The sequence below is a fragment of the Apus apus genome, chromosome 1 (genome assembly GCF_020740795.1).
Source record: "Apus apus isolate bApuApu2 chromosome 1, bApuApu2.pri.cur, whole genome shotgun sequence".
Classification (NCBI taxonomy): Eukaryota; Metazoa; Chordata; class Aves; order Apodiformes; family Apodidae; genus Apus; species Apus apus.
Window position 1 is genome coordinate 134181162 of NC_067282.1, and position 18503 is coordinate 134199664.

Consider the following 18503-nt stretch of genomic DNA (forward strand, 5'->3'; position numbering starts at 1 on the left):
ACTGCTTTTGAGGCTGTGGCACTCGCCAAAGAACCCAGCTTTGTATGCCTTACTCATATACTGAACTCCCACATAAGCATGAAGGTGAAGATACACACTGAAAGGTTTTTAAGGATGGCATGAGAAAGGGTTTCCAAGGAGAGAGTAGCTCAGAAGGTACTGATACTCAAGCTAGCATGGGAATGGAAAGCCAACCAGCTGGCACAGCATGGGGCTCCCCAGGCACCCGTTCACCCTGTCCCCAGCACCCAAAGTCTCCTCAGGTCACCCTAGGCTGCACTGCAGGGTAGACACATCCGGGGGAAGCAATCTGCTTTCACTCCTCTGACAGCAGGTTCGGGACAGAAGGAGAAATAATGTTTGGAAACCTTATTTTCCAAGTTCATGCTCCTCTTGGCTGCTGGAAGAGCTACTTTGAATCCTCCTCATTCTTCATGCTCTGCTCACTAATGTCGCTGCCCTTGACCTCCACAGTCCCCAGCTCCCTGGCACATTGCCTCATTGTAAAACACAGCCACCAGCAGAACCTTGTGATAAGCCTCAATGTGGGTCCAAACTCACAGCCAATGGAGACAGAGGAAAACTATAATGGGCTGGGACAAATCTGTAAATTTAACCCCCCATCTTTTGTAGCATCTAACGGTATGTCAAGATCGTAACACAGTCTGAAAGAGGGTAACACAATGTGGTTTCCTGAGACTGGGAGGGACTGGAGCCAGTGACCCAGGAGGTCCCATCCCTTCCCATGCTCTTCTTTTCTTTCCAGACTCCCTTCTTGCTGCCACACAACTAAATTTAGGCTGTAAACCAATTTTAACTGTAAGGGGCATGGGCCTGACTCTTTTGAGTGTCTGACACACTGTAGGAACAGGGTAGCTAAAGCATAAATGCTTATGTAAATTCATCTTTGATTTTGTAATCAATTAAGTTCACTAATTTGTTGCAGGGAACTGGCTGAAGTAACATGCCAGAATTTTTACTGCCTTTCTGCCATAAAACTGACAAGCGTAGATTTTCTGGTTTTGTTTTTACTTCCTTTCAAGTGTAATAACTTCCCTTTTCATAAAATGCCAACATATTCTTTTAAAACTGTCAGGCTGCCATAAACCTGATCATGATCCATTGCCAGGCCATAGCCAGACAAGATGAGTTACAAGGTAATCTTTTCCCTGCCAAACAATACAAAGATATTGGCACCTTTCTCACGGTTGCAAATCAGCTCAAAGGGACACAGAAACCTGAAACCCAAGAATCACTACTTCTCTTTTTGGTGGTTGCCTTGTGAGGAAAGCAGCCTTCTGCAAGGAATCTAATGTTTTCATTAAGAGCACACTGGTTTCTTCCTTTTCTCCAAGCCTTTTCCTCCTCAAAAGTCCTGGATATGATTTTAACAAAATTGAGGACACTCTCCCCCACTCCAAGTTACACATACTGGATTCCTGAAGACTGGTTTCAAGGAAATGCTACTCCCAAGACGAAATACAAAGCAGCCGCACAACTTTGGCAGGGGAGGCTGCGCAAATGCCACCAAAGAGTGAATCTTTGTCTCAGCCTAACTGGAAGTGTATCGATATTCCTATTCAGGAAGGCCATGCAGCAGTGGACAGACCATCCCTTACAACATGCAGAAAAACAAACACGAATGGCCACAGAACTGGAGTATTGACCCCATTTTTTCCATCTGACTGAGACTGAAAATCAGGCTTTTCAGAGTCCATCAGCTGGTAAATTGATACATCAGCATAGTCAGAGTTTTAAGACAGATCTTTAAAGCAGTGGCAGCTTCACTTTTGAGATTGCACCTACATTCTTTGCTGCCACAGTCTATCCAAATTCCGGTTGTTTTAAAATAATTTCAGAGGTATAGGGGTGGTACTGATCTCCTGCATCCTACCACCATCCTGCATTGGGATTTCAAAGGAGGACACATCAGCCTCTTAATGCTATCGTTCTGAAAGGGCATCAAGATCTGTGATGAAAACACATATCTCCGTGCAGTACTTCCTACGCCCCTTATCCTAGTAAATGAAGAACCAGCTGCTTTGCACATGCAGAGATTGGGTGGGGACTGCAAGAAGATCCAGCTAGCACTGCTAAGAGACTTTAAACAATTTGAGTTGTATGACCATATAAAATATATACAGTCAATCTAGCAACATCAGTGCGTCAGTCCGTCCTCATGCCAATTTATTGAGCAGTGTGGTACTCATGGTTGCCAAGCTGAGAAAAGTTAGCCTGGACTCTGACTGAAGCCAAGCTGGTTTTCATTTGGCTTACATAGCACCACCAGTAACAGAGATTCCAGGAGCCAAACTCTGCTCTCAGCTCAATGTGGACAATTCCCTGTTTCCAATAAGGTAGAACAAGGGTAAATTAAAAGCAGGATTTCCATCCACAGTAGCAAAATAGTTAACAATGCCAAGACTTATACCAAAACTGAGACAGCTGCACACTTTGGCAATGCTTGCAGCAATAAAAGTAGTAAATACTAACTTCTTTCACAACAGCAAGCATATAGGGATATGTTATCAGGTATTTGCTGATAATGGTGTGTTATGGAGCGATACTGGTATGTTATGTAGCGATAATAGTATGGAGGAAAGGTGAAATTTTTTCAGAATGACTTTTCAAAGTAGAAATGTCCTCTGGAAAGCATCAGTTTAACTAATATTACTGATATTTATTGATATTACTGATAATTACTTAGTATTAGAACAAATATGTATGTGAATCCACACTGTACTTGTTACATGTGTGTTTTTTAAAAGTATAGTATCCACCACACAGATCTTTTTTGAAAACTCAGACTGTTGGTGGAATTTAGCCAGCTTTGGACTCTACACAAACTAGCAATAGACAGTAGCCATTTAAGAAAGCATTTGGGTGAGGCATTATTTTCGGGAAACTTGAACAAGAAATTACAGCAGTAGGTTGCAGCTCCCCAGGCTGGGTAAGTGTACGTAACTCCAGTATTCACAATTCTAGTGTTTGCACCCTTTAATGCAACACAAGGTATCATTGGAAAGGCAATGTTGCAGTCACATCAGAAATCACAGACCCCAAAGCATGCACTATTAGAAAGATGGTAGCTGAATATCAAATACAGTAATTATTAAGGTATGAAATTTGAGACAAGCACACAGAAGATGACAGCAAAACTTTTACAATACTGCAGCTCAATTGTTCTGGAAGCATAAAAAGAATTATTAAAGAAAATAAAAAAGAGAAAGGTGACACAACTCACTGAAAGCATGAAGTGATTTGGGAGTTTGTCTAGTTCTGCTTAGGAAGCCAAACGAACCACTCACCAAGGGAAAATGATATCCACTGAGGAAACAAAATCAGATGCATACACAATTTACACACCGTTTAGATAAGAGATATTTACCTTCAGATAACTTTAAATTCAACCACTGAAATCAAGTATTTCCGGTCTCCAAAACTCTTGTAACTTAGACCAACATCTTAATAGCTCTAATCCATGTAGTTGGAGATGAAAAAAAAAAAAAAAAAAAAAGAAAATCAAACAGAGCTTGAGGTACCTTATACTCCAACTCTATCTGTTACTGGATACACAGCAAGATAAGGTACATTCAATAAGGAAGTCCTCAGGCAATCTTCTGCCTATAGAGTTCTCCAAACAAATTAGTCCTCTTTTCCTTGCTCAGTATATTTCATTTGAAATGTTTAACTAGAAAATCGGATTATATCAAAAACAAATTTCCAGGGAGAGTTGCATTTTGGCTGGACTCCAAAGCTCAGTGCAAAATATTAGACATTAAGTTATGATGGTGGAGAAATTAAATTTCCACTCTTAAATTTATATAGTACGATTAGTAACAAATCTACTCAGAAAAATACTTTGAAAAGATTTTAGTGGTTAAGCAGCACCTTCCTTTCTGATGACATAATGCTATTCCTAACATCAAATCCAACCTCACTCACTAGTTGCTTTTGATATTAAAGTGGAGCCTAGTAGTATGAAAGAATATTAAAACCAATTTAACATTTTACATGCTCGTCAAGGCATCTTTAAAAAGTGGTAAAGGTTTACTTGATGTTATTGGAACTCAGTTTCTTTGCTTAATAAATTGAAAGCCTTTAAACATTTCATTCATCTGGAAAGCAACAACATACTAGCATAAAGTTTATCAGTGAATCAAACAAACCAAATTAAAATGTACCTACTGGATCTCAGTGGGTCAGGAATCAGCACCAGAACCATTCTCCTCTTGATCTCTCTGCTAGTCTCCATGAAATGGCCTATCATAATTTCAAAGAACTCAGGAGGACAAAGCACCAACAACCCCATTTTGCACATCACACCCAGAACCTCAAGGTTTTTGGACAGGAGCATGTGGGAGTGTGGGGCAGAGGTAAATGGGAAAGCCCACAGAATATATCCTATCAATGAGCTTATCATCTCTTCTTCGAGGTGAAACCTCATGTAGAGGGACCACTGCTTTTGTGCTAGAGCTGTAACACACAAAAGAAATTACTAACCTAAAAGATTAACCTTATAAAAGGCTAGTGTAACTCCACTCTTCAGAAAAGAACCAATTCTTCTTAGGAAGTGCCATATCCTGTTGGATGTATGGATAGTGAGCATTAATTATGGGCAAAGATCTAGGTGCTGTGTGCACCTAGAAAGTAAACTTGGTTCTTGCCTCAGAAAACTTCCACATGAAGAGGTTAAGAGAGAGGAGGTAGATTCAGGGAGATAAGTAAAGGAGAAAAGATGCACTGGGACAAAGGAGGAGAACAGACTTCTGAAAGCACCAGCAATAAGCTGTAGACAAAACTTCCTTTGTAGGCATTCTTGCAGTGAAGGCTCAAGGAAGATTTTGAAGGAAAGTAACATAATATGTGGTTTTGTGTGACTATAGAAGAATCTTCTGAATTACAAATATCAACAATAGAAGGGAAGCTTGACATACTCAGAATATGGCAGTGCATAATTTTTAATAGTCTTCACTAGAATAGCTCATGAAATGTCACCAACAAACCTTGAGCTCAGGGTAATAGTTTTTAATTATCTTCATGTGTTTTGGCATTTCAGCCTTTACTATTTACATACTCTTTAATATTAATGTCAAACCAATCTGGCTTTACTTTTTCAGGCAACACTTTATTAACACACTAAAATTTCAAGTTTCCTCAAATTCCCTTCAACATGCAATTTGGATGACAGCCAGGCACGAAAAGTCACCTCTAGCTGAGAAGTATTAAGAAACTGAATGGAATTTGGAATGGAGAATATGTAAGTTCAGTTACCTAAGTCTTATGAAAATATAGCAAACATGAAGAGTGGATGGTGTGCCACAGGGAAAAGCCTTGCACAGGCTGATTGCCTAATCAACATTTCTTTAATGGATACACTCTCACTGATAGTGTCCTGGCGAGTAAAGCAGTGCCAGTGCTTTGAGTTGCATTCACACGCCATTTCAAACTTTAATTCTATTTAACATATTTGCCTAAAATAGAAACAGTCCCATGGTAATCTCACATTCTACTTCAATCACTCCAGCCCAGGCACCCTACAAATGGGAGGGAACCACTTTCTGCAACATAAGTGGCAGTGAGAAAAGTGTAAATATGATTTGAGACATCTAGCTAGCAATATGATTTAAAGTATTTTACCTTGAATATGCATCCTGTTCCCCCTCCATGCTCTAGCAGCATGGCAGAGCTCACAGCAACACGGTGGTGACTCTTTCCACTTCAACTCCAAGGGTAGTTGTAAACCTCCACAACCATGTTTTGCCCAGGATTGTTTGCTTCAAAGAAAAAAGATAAAAAGAAAACAGAAAAAAAAACAAAACAGGGCACCGCATTAGCACTGCCCTTTTCACTCCTGCAGCTGACCAGGAGTGAGGATTAGCTTCCTTTCAGAAATGCTTTAGCCTTTATCCTTCACAGGCCCAAAGAGAAATCATGAAATTTTGCTTGTTCCTCTTCCTGGGGGTTTAAAACATGACTAGATTTTAGGAATGGAACCAACACGAGAGGAAAAGTGTTCTCACAATTAAGTGCCTTCCTTGCATTCTTTCCCAGCATTCATGGGACAGAAAAAAAAAAAGCACCAGCATAAAGTGCCTACCCTGCCACACCTGGTCATTATTAATTACATAGTTAATCAAACTGGAAAGGCCACACAACCTAATTTAAGCAGAAACTTGGACAGAAATAACTTTTTTTTTACTGTTGATCTTCCACTGCTTTGTATGTGTGGGTAATCAGAAGCTGTCATTTTCAGACTGTGCAGACAGGCAAAAGCCAGAACTGACATATTTAAGTTGGGAGGAGGAAAGGTGAGATTTATGGTGAATGGCAGCAGCCAGTTAAAAACTAAACACCTGTCATATTAAATAGAAAGAAACCTGCTATCTACCGAAACTCTGCTGAGCAGAGTCTGACCCCACCTACGGAGAGCTTGAATTACAGGATATTTGTTATAACAAACAGAAAAATACTAGGGAACCCAAGCCAGGAGTCAGGCTGGGCAGGATGTTGCTGCTCTCTTCCAAGGTGACAACCTTTCTCCCAGTGCAAAGAGCAGCCTAGCCAAGGAAGAATGTATCACTTGCCGAGCCAACCTCCTTTTTCTCCTTTGGCCTCAAGGCTAGAAAAGGAGGCAGTTTGTTGCTATGGTCCCATGAAAGTGCTGCCCCCTCCTCACACAGGGAACCAAAAGTACAATGTTTTGTGTCAAATGCAGAGATTCTTCAAAAAGTTTCAGACGGGGGAAAGGGCAGGCCTATTGATGGGAAGAAATACTCTGTAATACACATAAAGATCCAGTGTATAGAGACAAAGGGAAGTGGGGAATGTCTCTGCTCCTCTGCTATCCTCCACTTGAAGAAAAAGAAATTATAGTAGTATCAATGGTATCCAGTACCAGATACCTAGGGTAGGTGTATGAGAAACATAGCAAGAAGAAAACAAACCTCCCTGAGATATTCCTTCTCAGCTTCCAGCAACAAACTTAGAAAAAAAGATACCATATTCCTGCAGATGTGTTGCATGGACCTGTGCAAACCACCATCCTTCTGCACCTATCCCAGCTCACCCTCTTCCCCAAGCCTTGGGGAATGTTGTGCTTTGGGCCTAGCATGACCACAAAGAACCAGCCCCATGGCTGCTCATTCAATGTCCCCACCCCCAAACACTCTGGGATGGGGAGGACAAACCCAACTAGAAGCTCATGGGTCGAGACAAAGGACAAGGAGGGTTCTTCACCGATTAAGGTCCTGGGCAAAACAGACAACTTGGGGAAAAAATAATAATTTCATTTCACACTAATCAAACACACACAGGACACAGACACACACAGAGCAGGGCTTGCATATGTTACCCCACCCCTCCCTTCTTCCCGGGCCCAAGTCCCTTTGTTCCTGGTTTCTCTCCCTCCTTCCCCCCAGCGGCACAGGGGGACAGGGGATGGGGTTTGGAGTCACTTCACAGGCTGGTGGTTCCTGCTGCTCCTGCCTGAGTTCTCACCTGCGACCCCAGGGGGTCCCTCCCATGGGAGAGAGTCCTCCACCAACCTCTCCTTCATGAGTCCTTCCCACGAGGTCCGGAGCTGCTCCAGCCTGGGCTTCCCACAGAGTCATGGGCTGCTTCGGGAACAGTCATCGCCTCTAGCACAATCAGAGTCCACTGACAGCAAATCCTCTGGCCACAAAATCCAAGTTCACTGGCCAAGTTCACCCCTCCTGGTGCCTTCAGGGAATGTTCCACCACGTTCCTCCATGAGTGCAGGGGGACAGCTGCCATCTCGCCATGGGTTGCAGGGAAACTTCTGCTTGGGCACCTTCTTCCCCTTCTTCCTCATAAACCACCAGGATCTTCACCCCAGCACTGCCTTTCACCTCTCCAGCACAGCTCTTCTTTCTAACTGCTCAGCTCAGGAGTTATCTCAGTTCTTTCGTATATTACTGGCAGAGGTGCATCTATTGTCCCTCTAATGGCTCCTTCGCTGGGTTTGGAGCAGGGGGAGCTTCTCAGCTTCTTATCAGGGGCCCTTCCCCTGCTACCCAAAAATTCCCCAAACTAAACCACCACACCGAAGCACACCTGGGCAAGGGCTTCCTTCCAGTACATATGAATGGCACTTAATACAAACAAACCCTCACCTTGGATGGCCTTCAACAAGGCCTACAGAAGAAATTGTAGGCCAAATCCCATCTTCATCTAGTAGAGTCAAATTAAAAAGAAACAACTCATGTTCTCCTGCATGCAAAAACATAGAGGTGGTAGATAAAATTGTTCAGCATGCAATCCACTTTTTCTGCTGCCAGAAAAACAAGGGAATGGAAAACACCTGGTTTTGGAACTTTTTTCCTTCCCGTACAACATCAATAGCACAGAACAAATTCAGAAAGTGATCTGAAATACACCGGATACAGCATAAGAGCTACTACTGCTGCATTTGAGGGAACTAAACCAGTCACTGCCTTCCATATGCAAACTGACTATGTATAATTTTTTTCATCGTCTTACTTGCAAATAAATCTGTCTTTTCTTTGAAGGCATAGTCTTAGGAAACAATGGCAAGTTAAGATGCAGCCTTAGCGGAAACTACTCGCTTTCCAGTGTATTTGGATACCATTATCCAAAGTACATGCATGCAGCTGTAAGGCTGAACTGCTATAATTGAGGGGAAAATTTGGCCTGGTCTCTAAAATCAGATTAAAATTGTAGTTAGATTTATATTAAGTACAGCATTATTTTTTTTCTTAAGCATCAAACCCATCAGTTTTCTAGCTTAAGTCTCTCACTGAAAATGCACTTCAAAATCTGATACTAAACAGCCCAGCCATAGTCCTGATACAAAATACAGTACTACAGATGACACACTGGGAAAAATAAAACAAAATTAACATACCAATGTTTGTGGCTGGACCACTATACCATTACTGGCATTTTGCTTATGTAGTGATTCCATTGGTGTTTTGCATTACATGGCAAAACCATAGGTTCCCCTTCTAAGAAAAGAATTGCTTAATGTGCCAAATGGTACATCTGGAGAGAAGTACTGCCAGCCTGCAACAACAGGAAAAAAAAAAGAAGAAGAAAAAGAAAGAAGAAGAAGGAAAAAAAAAGATAAGTCTGATGCCTGCTGGCTAGGCTTCTAAATGATGCTTTTTCTCACAATATTCCTATTGAGAATCGTATTTTGGCAATGTATTGTCTAAAGCTTTCAGGCTGGAAAGCATCTTTAATCCATTATTCTATGGCTTTTTTTTTTTTTGCTTTTTTTTTTTTTGGCAATTCCTGTAGCTGCAGGGGAGACAACTGTGGTTCTGGTGAGATAACATGTATTATTAGTGCTTTGCTGTAGCTTTTTAATTAAAATATTCTGTTGCCTTCTGTTGACAGAGACATCATCAGGCAGAGAATTCAGTTGATCTTTGAATGAGTAACATAAAATGAATGCTTAGGCCTTATAGTGTGGATTTAGTGTCACGTGTTACTTAAAGTTCAGCACATGCATCAGAGAAAACAGGTAGAAAGGATCTATTAGATCACATGTGATCCATTATAACATTTTAATGTATTTCTTATATATATTTTTATAACATTTTTCCAAGATACATTACACTACTACCACATAATGTCTAGCTGACCGTTCCAGTGACAGTGCTACTTCTTTGGAAGGTTATTGCACTAATCAAGCTGTTACTGGCAGTGGGATTCCTGCAGCAGGGACGTCTGTGCCCCTTGTCTACTGTTGCAGGGCTCTGGGTGGTTAAAAGGCTCTGACTCTGCAACTCCAAGGAGAGTCATGAAGTGCAGCAGACCTCCACCTGAAGTTTGTAATGTAATGAGCTTCAAATTATGCCTCCTTTCTAAGAGTGTTTGGTTCCAAATAATTCCAAAGAAAAAAAAAAACAACACAACAACCCAAAAGATCCCAAGCGTTTTAGATGCTATAGACCCAAGTTTGCACAGAATGATACAAGCAGCAGCCAGATCTGCTATGATTTAACTCCAGCAATATAAAATTTAACTCTATTATATTCTCTATTAGCAGCAGTAACGTAACATATGTTGTGGAGGATGCAACTACAGCAAGCCACACGAGTAATTCACAGCAGGTTCAAGACTTCACCAAACACATCTGTCCCAGCAGACAAGGCAGGGATACAAAGACGCCTTGGAGCAAGGCTCTGCATTGCTAAAGCTGTGCCAAACCATCCAAGAACACAACTGTGCAAATCTGAAGCAGCTTCAGAAGCTGAAGGAGCTCTTTGGTTTTGCGGTTTGTAACAGTCCCTGCATTACAAAAGGCCATCCAAAGAATACAGAGAAGTTTTTTTCCACTAAAGGTGAGTGATTTCCCCACTGAAAACCTCCCTGATTTGATGGTTCTAAGCATGCTTTTCTGTTTTTTTGGAAAGAAACCTACGTTACAGATCTCAGAGCATAAGTTCTCAAAAACATTGCTCTGGAGTTGTTCATAGCCAGTCTGAAGTAGTGTGTGGACCATATTAAACACACAGTGGACAAAAAAGGTGAGGCCTTTTTCCAAAGAGTAATTCACACCAAAAAAAATAAACCAACCCAGAAGAGTAAGCTGAGATAGATGAGACAGAGTACTTAATATGGCAATACAAATGCTTCAGTGATGAGACATCAGTGCATGTGACAATGTAGACACAACACAAGTAAAATATTTGAAATTCTGTAAAATGCTAAGGGTCATTATTACTAGCTCACACTGCTAGGTTGGGCTGGGAGGAGGAGGTGAGACGAGACATGCCTTTCAGGGTTACATCCCCTGGAAGCTGCTTTTACGCTGGGAAATTTCTGATCAGGTAAAATGAAAGCATGGATAGGCCTGGCTTGGTCAGACTGCTGGCTTTGAACGGCGAAGGTGCAGCTGCAAGTTCCCTGCTTCCCTGTCAGTTTAGGCATCTGTAATTGTGCTACAGATGTCCCTTCAGCTCTGCTGGGTAGATGTATTTGTTCAGTCTTCTAATGGGTAATTACTTCTTCCCACAGTAATAATGACTCTTGAAAAATAGAAATAAACCCATGCTGACATTTTCAAAAGTCTCTGTCATTGTCTCCCCTCCATGGACACATTGCCAACTGTCACAGGAGGCTTCCATGTTTCATAATGTGAATAGTGTAAATTGCTTAGACTTACTCAGTAATCAGTGTTTCCTACATGTGGAAGCACCTCCTCACAAACTGACTACACACATTAGAAGACAGACTTGACTTTTGCAAATAGCTCAAGTTTGGCAAACTCACCTGTCCTCCAAATATATTGACATTTTTCATCTCACACAGCAGTTCCTTTATTTCACCAAAGAACAGAATTTTTACATTCCAGGTGGTAGTTTTCAGGATTGCTCTTTAGTTCCTTCCTGAAGAAACATGTTTGAAAATTGATCTTATCTAAGTTATTTCCCTTCTCTGACACAGAATATTAATGGAAATTTGAACAAAGATTCCGAGCAGCGTGCCTGTTGACAAGTGGATGAGGAGTGCCTACATTTAGGCACAAGCTAACTTCCTGAACAGCTCTGGGAGACTGATCTCTACGGAGCACGATGATGTTATTTGTTTACTTTCAGTGTCCCAACCTGTGTTTCATTTTCTTGAACAATCAGCTGTGAAGTCTGCAGTGGCATGAATTTCTGCTTAACTTGTTTTCACATAGTTAAATAATTGTTTTTTCCTGAAAAACAATGTAATAGCAAAAGAACAAAGTTCCCAGTGAAAATAGATGTGGCATGGTTTTATCCTATGACAATGTAACAGTTCCTTAATATTTAACTTTTGTAATAACAGCTAAATTAGATACATGCTTTCAGAGAAACAAACAGTTACAAGCCTTGCTGTTTCACAGATGGTGGATGCAGAGATTAAGTGACTGGCTGAAAGTAACACAGGAAGGCTGTGGCAAAGGCAAAAACTGATCCAAGAACTCCTGATTCCTATCCACTGTCTGAACCACAAGCCTACTGTGTCTTCCAATTTGTAGTATTATTTTGTACCTGTATATATTGTTTGCCCTCACCACACTCTGTTAAAAGAGCTCTTGATACCATTAGAAAGCACAAGTTCTTATCTCCAGTAACCCCTTTGTTTGGCCTCCTAAGCCCTAACCACCCCTGCTCAAACCTGGACAGAGGTCCAGGATCCCCTTCCACCACTGTTCTCAGACACACAGCTCTTGCCAAGCCTATGCACACTTCCTGAAATACTTTCTACCTCTTTTCAAACTCTTGAAAACAATCTGCCTCGCAACCTATTTGCTAAACCTGAAAATCGGGCAGCATAGCTGCCAAACTAAGCATGGTATGTGAGTCTTCCCTGTTCATTAGTGTCTTGTGGTTCAGCAACCCCTTTCCTATCAGGTCTGAGAGGTCCATGCTCACCCAGGTGCTCAGCAGCTTCACCCAGCCAGCTTCTGCTGCAGGGGTGAGATGGCAGTCCCCTCAGAGGTACCACACAGTAAACGTCACCTCTGCAAATACACTTTTGCAGAACTTAAATTCCAGGGAAGAAAACCTCAAAGCTTTTACCTTTTATTTGGTATAACTGGCAACATGGAAACTGAAAAACTGTACGGAAGGGATTCAGAAAAACACAGCTGGCTGTTAACTGCTTCATGTTATTGCGTGTCAATGGGAAATAAATACCAGACACGAACATCTCTGAAAGCCTCCCTGATGTGATTTGTCTAGAGCTGCAAAGCAAACACCAGAAATCCAATCCAGGAATTGCATACCATTGTGTCCTGGCACTGATTGCCACAAAATGGCTCGCTGCACCTCATGTTCACATGTGGAGTACCTCAGGTTTTTGCTAAGTGAAAAGAAATCACAGTGGTTCCGAAGCCATAAAATCCAGCTTCCATACAATCTGCTAAAAAATCTGAGGAAAAAAAAATAAAACAAACATGAAAAATGTTTGTGTAGAGCAATAAATGGATATGGAAATGTACAGTGCATATAAAATGTAAAATTAATCACCATTTAAAAAACAATTATTAATTTCATTTTAAAAATTCCTTAATTTTCACAAACACATACACCAGGGTTTATTTGTTCTGTAAACTGTTCATCCAGATTTGTTCTTATTAGCCAGGTCCCATAACTTACAGTGGACCAGAAATGAAAAGCTGGATCCTATCAATGGGTGCCAGGCAACTTGTGACTGAAAAAGATTTTTGGGATGAAATTTCTCAAGTAACCGTGGAAAAAACAAATATTGATCACTTGAGTTCAGTGTTCTCCCTTTCCTAAGGGAAAGAACATAAAAACATGCATTTGTTTACACTAGTTAGAAAGGAAGTAGTAGAAAAAACAACAGTAATAGCGCCCTGTCCAACATCATTTCCTGGCTCTCTCAGCATCTGCTCATATTTCAAGTGAATCTGCACAAAGTGTACCTTTGCTAAACTTCTCAATACATATGAAATCTCAACTATTTCTGAAAAACAAAATCAAAATTAGGTAATAATGTGTATGCAAAACCAATGCCACCTTCTCTCTCTCTTTCAGTTTATCAGCAGGAGCTAGCAAAGGGTGTCCAAATTCCAATTTGAACCCCACCAGCAGCAGTGGGAATGTGTTACTCAGAAATCTCAGAACAACAGAGTTTGTTTCAATACCACCACTAATTTCTGGTCCCTGTCTCAGTTTGACAAGTTCCCATAGAAAAGTGAGGAAGCTATGCAATGGCAACGACAGCAGATAAGGAAAAGAGGATTACTATCAGAAAGACTTACACTGATGATCTGTCCGTATTTAAGTTATATCTTCCATTACTATAGCAGCTGCCATATTCTTTATATTGTAGACATAGAAATACCAAGGAAATACTGATTTCAAACTATTAAGTTATTCCAAGGGTGATAATTTTGAAAAAATAGAATACCTTACTTGTGCCACTCATTGATTTAGTTGCACAACATGAAAAACAGGACTGCACTCCTCCAAAAGAGCATGAAGTGGAAACAAACAGGTGTCGTGTGGAGATTCATGCTGTAAATCTGATCAGTAATCCCTGGAAGACTCTCTGACATTGGCATATTACCCTCCTGTTCCACAATAGATATGACAGTTTATCAACAATTTATTTCTCTGAAGATTTGCTATTTCATCTGGGTGTGCTGGGAAACATCCAGTCTGTAGTAGGCTCCAAAACAGCACACTCCTAAATTCACAGTGCCTCATAGGGTCCAGTAATGATTAAAATGAGAAGGGACAAGATGCTGAACATTTTATGTGAGGGTTCTCCTGCATAGCAATTCACACAATTGGATTTCTAATCCCATTAACTCTTTTAGCTCAACAAGAAGACCATGTGTGTGTGTGTATATATATGTATGTATATATCAATAGGGTTTATAATAAGGAGTGATAGAAGGTAGCAAGACAGCAGTGCCTGAAGTAGAAGGTATTTGTTTGGCAATCAGTGCCTGACAGTTGCTAATGCTGTGGGTTGAAACAGTTTAATTTAGGATTTACCTTGAAAGAAAGAGGAAAAAAAACAAAACCAAACCAAAACAACAAAACTGAATAGAAGGAGATATGTGACTGTGGTGGAGGAGCTCTTGGGATCCAACATTTGGAGAATGGTCAGTGGACTGGGCACTCAAGGAGAAGCAGCACTACTCTTCCCTCCATACTAGCTTTCACACAATCTTCTCCTCCATCTCCAACACATCCTTCACAGCAACAAGTTGTCCTTGGCATGACCCATATTTCCAGCTAGTAAGGTCCTCTTCTGTTCCCTCCATTCCCTCAGAAAGCATCAGTTTTCTATTTTAAAAATATCAAGTCATCCTATCTCAGCTGCATTATAAACAAAGACAAACAAAACAACCCAAAACAGTTTTGTGTGGAACAAGAACAAAACGCTTCAAACCCAGAGAAGTTTCCAATAAGTCACTCACTGAAATTCAGGAAGAAAAAACCCCAAAGGGTAAAAATACCCCCACGTATCCAAGTTCTCTGAGGCCATTTATTTCCCTCATCTGTGTTCCATCATCTTCTTCCTTATCCAAAAAAGTTGTGGTGTCCGTGGGAGTATGAAAAAACATTGGTGTGACCACCAAAAGGAACTCTCTGTCTGGCAGCATAAAGCCACGCGTTATCCCGTCTCCAGGAACTCAGCCTTACTGCGACTGTCATAAATATTCTCTGGTGACAAAGCAAAGGGTAGTCATTCATCCAGACTGAATAATACTTTAAAATCTTGAAAAGCTCACTGGGATCTGTGCTCTGTCCCTGGCCAGGAGATCAGATCCATGGGAAACAACCTCTGATTGGCCTTGTGTGTAGGAGACCCAGTGCTGCCCACCTCCACCTTCAGGGTGATCCAGGAAGGAAAGAGTGTTGGACTTCTCCTTTTCAGAGGTCTCAACCCAACTGGTAGCCATTAATTTTAACTGGGAACAGTATGAAGCTTTAAAGCCTTCAAAAACAGTTCCTGAGTTATTTAACTTGCTAGGCTCATCCCACCTTGAATGTGTATGGGAAGCCAGTCTTCACATTATGGAGGCACCACTGGATGTAGTTTCTCAGGGTAGCAAATTAAAATACTGTATCAGTGAGAGTGATCAGCCTCAGCTACATCACTGAATGACACACAGGTCACCTTTTTAGATTTACTCTGCTCTTGGAAGTTTTCAAAGCCTTCCAAATAGTTACATATGTATTTTTAAAAGGGAGGGGAAAAAATAAAAATACTCATTACAATATTAACTGTGCACTCTACTGCATAACCCGAGATCTCCTAATTTTTTAGTGTTACTTGACATCTTGTTGCATAAACATTCTGCTTGTGCAAGCAGAGCCACAAATGATCAGTAAGGGACGTCATAGTCTTGCAAAAGTTATTGGTAAGAAAATTATCTTTACGACTAGCTTTCATTTAGGCATTGAAGAAAATAAAATAGGATTTAAATGTAAGTGACTTGCCTCTTTTGGCCTTCTTTTCCACTCCACAGCCCTAAAATTAATAATATGTTTAGAATGAATAAATAATAACTTTATGCTTACCTATATGCCTTCACCTTTTATGGTAGTCTTCTAAATTAAATTTCATCTTCCCATTCAAGGCAGAAACAAGTAAGAAAACAAACCTGTTTATTAGTCAGTGCAGCTTTAGAATTACGTTTGCATTTCTTCCTTTGAGAACGCAACCGATTGTTGACACAATGGAGGCCAAGCATGCATTTATGGTGCATGATATCATTGTGTGGCTAATAGAGGGAGTTTACTTATTCCACAGATGACTGCCGCAAGAGAATGTAATTGCTCAATAATGTGTCGATGTACCCATGGGAAGGATTTAAGTCATCTGAGACCTGCATTGGGAACTTGCCAGAGACCCCAGCACTACCTCTAATTTGCACGAAATGGAGGACTTGTGGCCATCTTCTGCAAGAAGGATACACAGAACGAAGGAGAAAGGAAGAGTCAAAAGGGCACCCCCAAATCCAAACACTGGTTTGACTTCCAGTTGATGTGAATGAATTGGAGGTTTAGTGATGGAAAAAAAAAAAAAAAAAAAAAAAAAAAGTTTTACGTTTCTGATTTAAGGAAAAAGTTGTTAAAGCATAGAATCATAGAATGGTTTGGGTTGGAAGGGACCTTGAAGATCATCTAGATCCAACCCCCCTGCATGGGCAGGGACACCTCCTTGGAAGTATTCAAGGCCAGGTTGGATGGGGTTTCCACTACTTCCCTGGGCAACCTGTTCCAGTGTCTCACCACCCTCATACTGAGGAATTTCCTCCTGATGTCTAGCCTAAATCTCCCCTCTTCCAGTTTAAAGCCATTACCCCTTGTCCTCTCACTACAAGCCCTTGTGAAAAGTCCCTCTCCAGCTTTCCTGCAGCTCCTTCAGGCACTAGAAGGCTGCCATGAGGTTTCCCTAGAGCCTTCCCTTCTCCAGGCTGAATAGCCCCAACTCTCTCAGCCTGTCTTCATAGGAGAGGTGCTCCAGCCCTCTGATCATCTTCGTGGCCCTCCTCTGGATTTAAAAAAGGTTTTAAAAAAACCATTAATTTTTATTTTTTAAGTGGTCCAGGATGTGGAGAACATTGCAAACATAAATGTTTCCTCATAAAAAACTACTATTACATGCTACTTTCAAAGAAAGAAAAACAGTAAAAGTATTTCTCAGAAAATCGATCACAACTAGAAAGGAAAAAACTGTTACCCAGATGCAGGAAACAGAACATGTAAGAGTAACAAGCTTCCAAGGGGACAAGTCAAGTGTGCTAGGCTCCAGTAAATAAGATGATCTGCATCAGAGAGAAATTACCTCAGCAAGCATTAAAAGTTCAAAAATAGAATCACAGAATCCTAGGGGTTGGAAGGGACCTTGAAAGATCATCTAGTCCAACCCCCCTGCCAGAGCAAGATCACCCAGAGCACATCACACAGGAACGTGTCCAGGCAGGTTTTGAATGTCTCCAGAGAAGGAGACTCCACAACCTCTCTGGGCAGCCTGTTCCAGTGCTCTGTCACTCTCACAGTAAATAAGTTTTTTCTGATGTTTACGTGGAACCTCCTATGTTCCATTTTGCACCCATTGCCCCTTGTCTTATCACTAGACAAAAACAGATACAACATCTGGCTGAAAAACTATTTACGGACAATGCAACCTTTCTACTATCTGCACTATGGGTTTTTTTTTAATCATGTTTCAAATTAAAGTGGAACATCTGACTGACTGAATAATAGTGTGAGATAAAAAATAGTCAAAGCAGAGGCAAGAACTTGCTGAATATTGCAAATCAAGTAGCATGATGCAGGAGCAACTCAATAAATAGGAATACTTCCTATATTTCTGAAGAATACAGAGTCATAGGATGAGATTCAGCTTATGGGTTGCCTGTTTTCAAGTACATAACTCCTATCAATGATTTTAAGGCCAACCAATTCCTTTAATTTGGGTACTTGCATTAAAAAACTTGGGTAAATGAAGGTCTTAATCAGGATTTCACCTTTAGATATGTTGAGAATTTTTTTAAACCAATGGAAATTGTAACTCCAACAAGACCACTAATAATGCAGAGACACTGTCGTTAAAACAAGAAAACCGGACAGCCCCCACTGGCTAGTGCAGAACTGGAATTAAGGCCTCTTCCACTATCCAATTGGATAATTTTTTCCTGAGTCTTCAAAATGATTTAAGGGATGTTTTCTATCCACCTTTCCTCAAGACGCAGTTCAGCATAACTTGCCCACTCATACCACAAAAGATTTCAACCCCAAACCTGAGAAGTCAAATGATCTGATTCAATGTGATGCACTGTGTCGTGATGTTCAGCTCAGGATCCATATGTAACCTACTACACTTAAAAAAAAAACCCTCAAAACAACAGTTATACTAGTTCAGCTAATTTCAGGATAGTTTTTCAAATGGGTCCTTCCCCCTAGCCCTCAGTCTGTTTCTCCCCCCCGATCTGATTTTTCCCATTTTCAAATAAGATTTAGAAAACTGCTCAATGGCAGGTGGGTGGA

The 18503-nt window shown here is 40.9% G+C and overlaps 1 protein-coding gene and 1 long non-coding RNA gene across 8 annotated transcripts in view; both read right to left on the reverse strand.

Moving 5' to 3' along the window:
- The window catches only part of ATXN10 (ataxin 10), a 237685-nt gene that overhangs the window by 106266 nt on the left and 112916 nt on the right, over positions 1–18503 (reverse strand). The window contains exon 11 of one of the 7 annotated variants that reach the window (XR_007888686.1): positions 12766–12894. The exons of the other annotated variants lie outside the window; for them this stretch is intronic. The gene's annotated coding sequence lies outside the window, so the exon portion shown is untranslated. Of the gene's footprint in view, positions 1–12765; positions 12895–18503 lie in introns of those variants that run through there. 7 annotated transcript variants of the gene reach the window in all.
- LOC127381334 (uncharacterized) lies at positions 4189–9039 on the reverse strand. Its single transcript, XR_007888696.1, has 4 exons — positions 8888–9039; positions 8136–8232; positions 5641–5777; positions 4189–4263 (listed from the first exon to the last, which is right to left on the reverse strand). It is a non-coding gene; the product is annotated as an uncharacterized LOC127381334 (long non-coding RNA).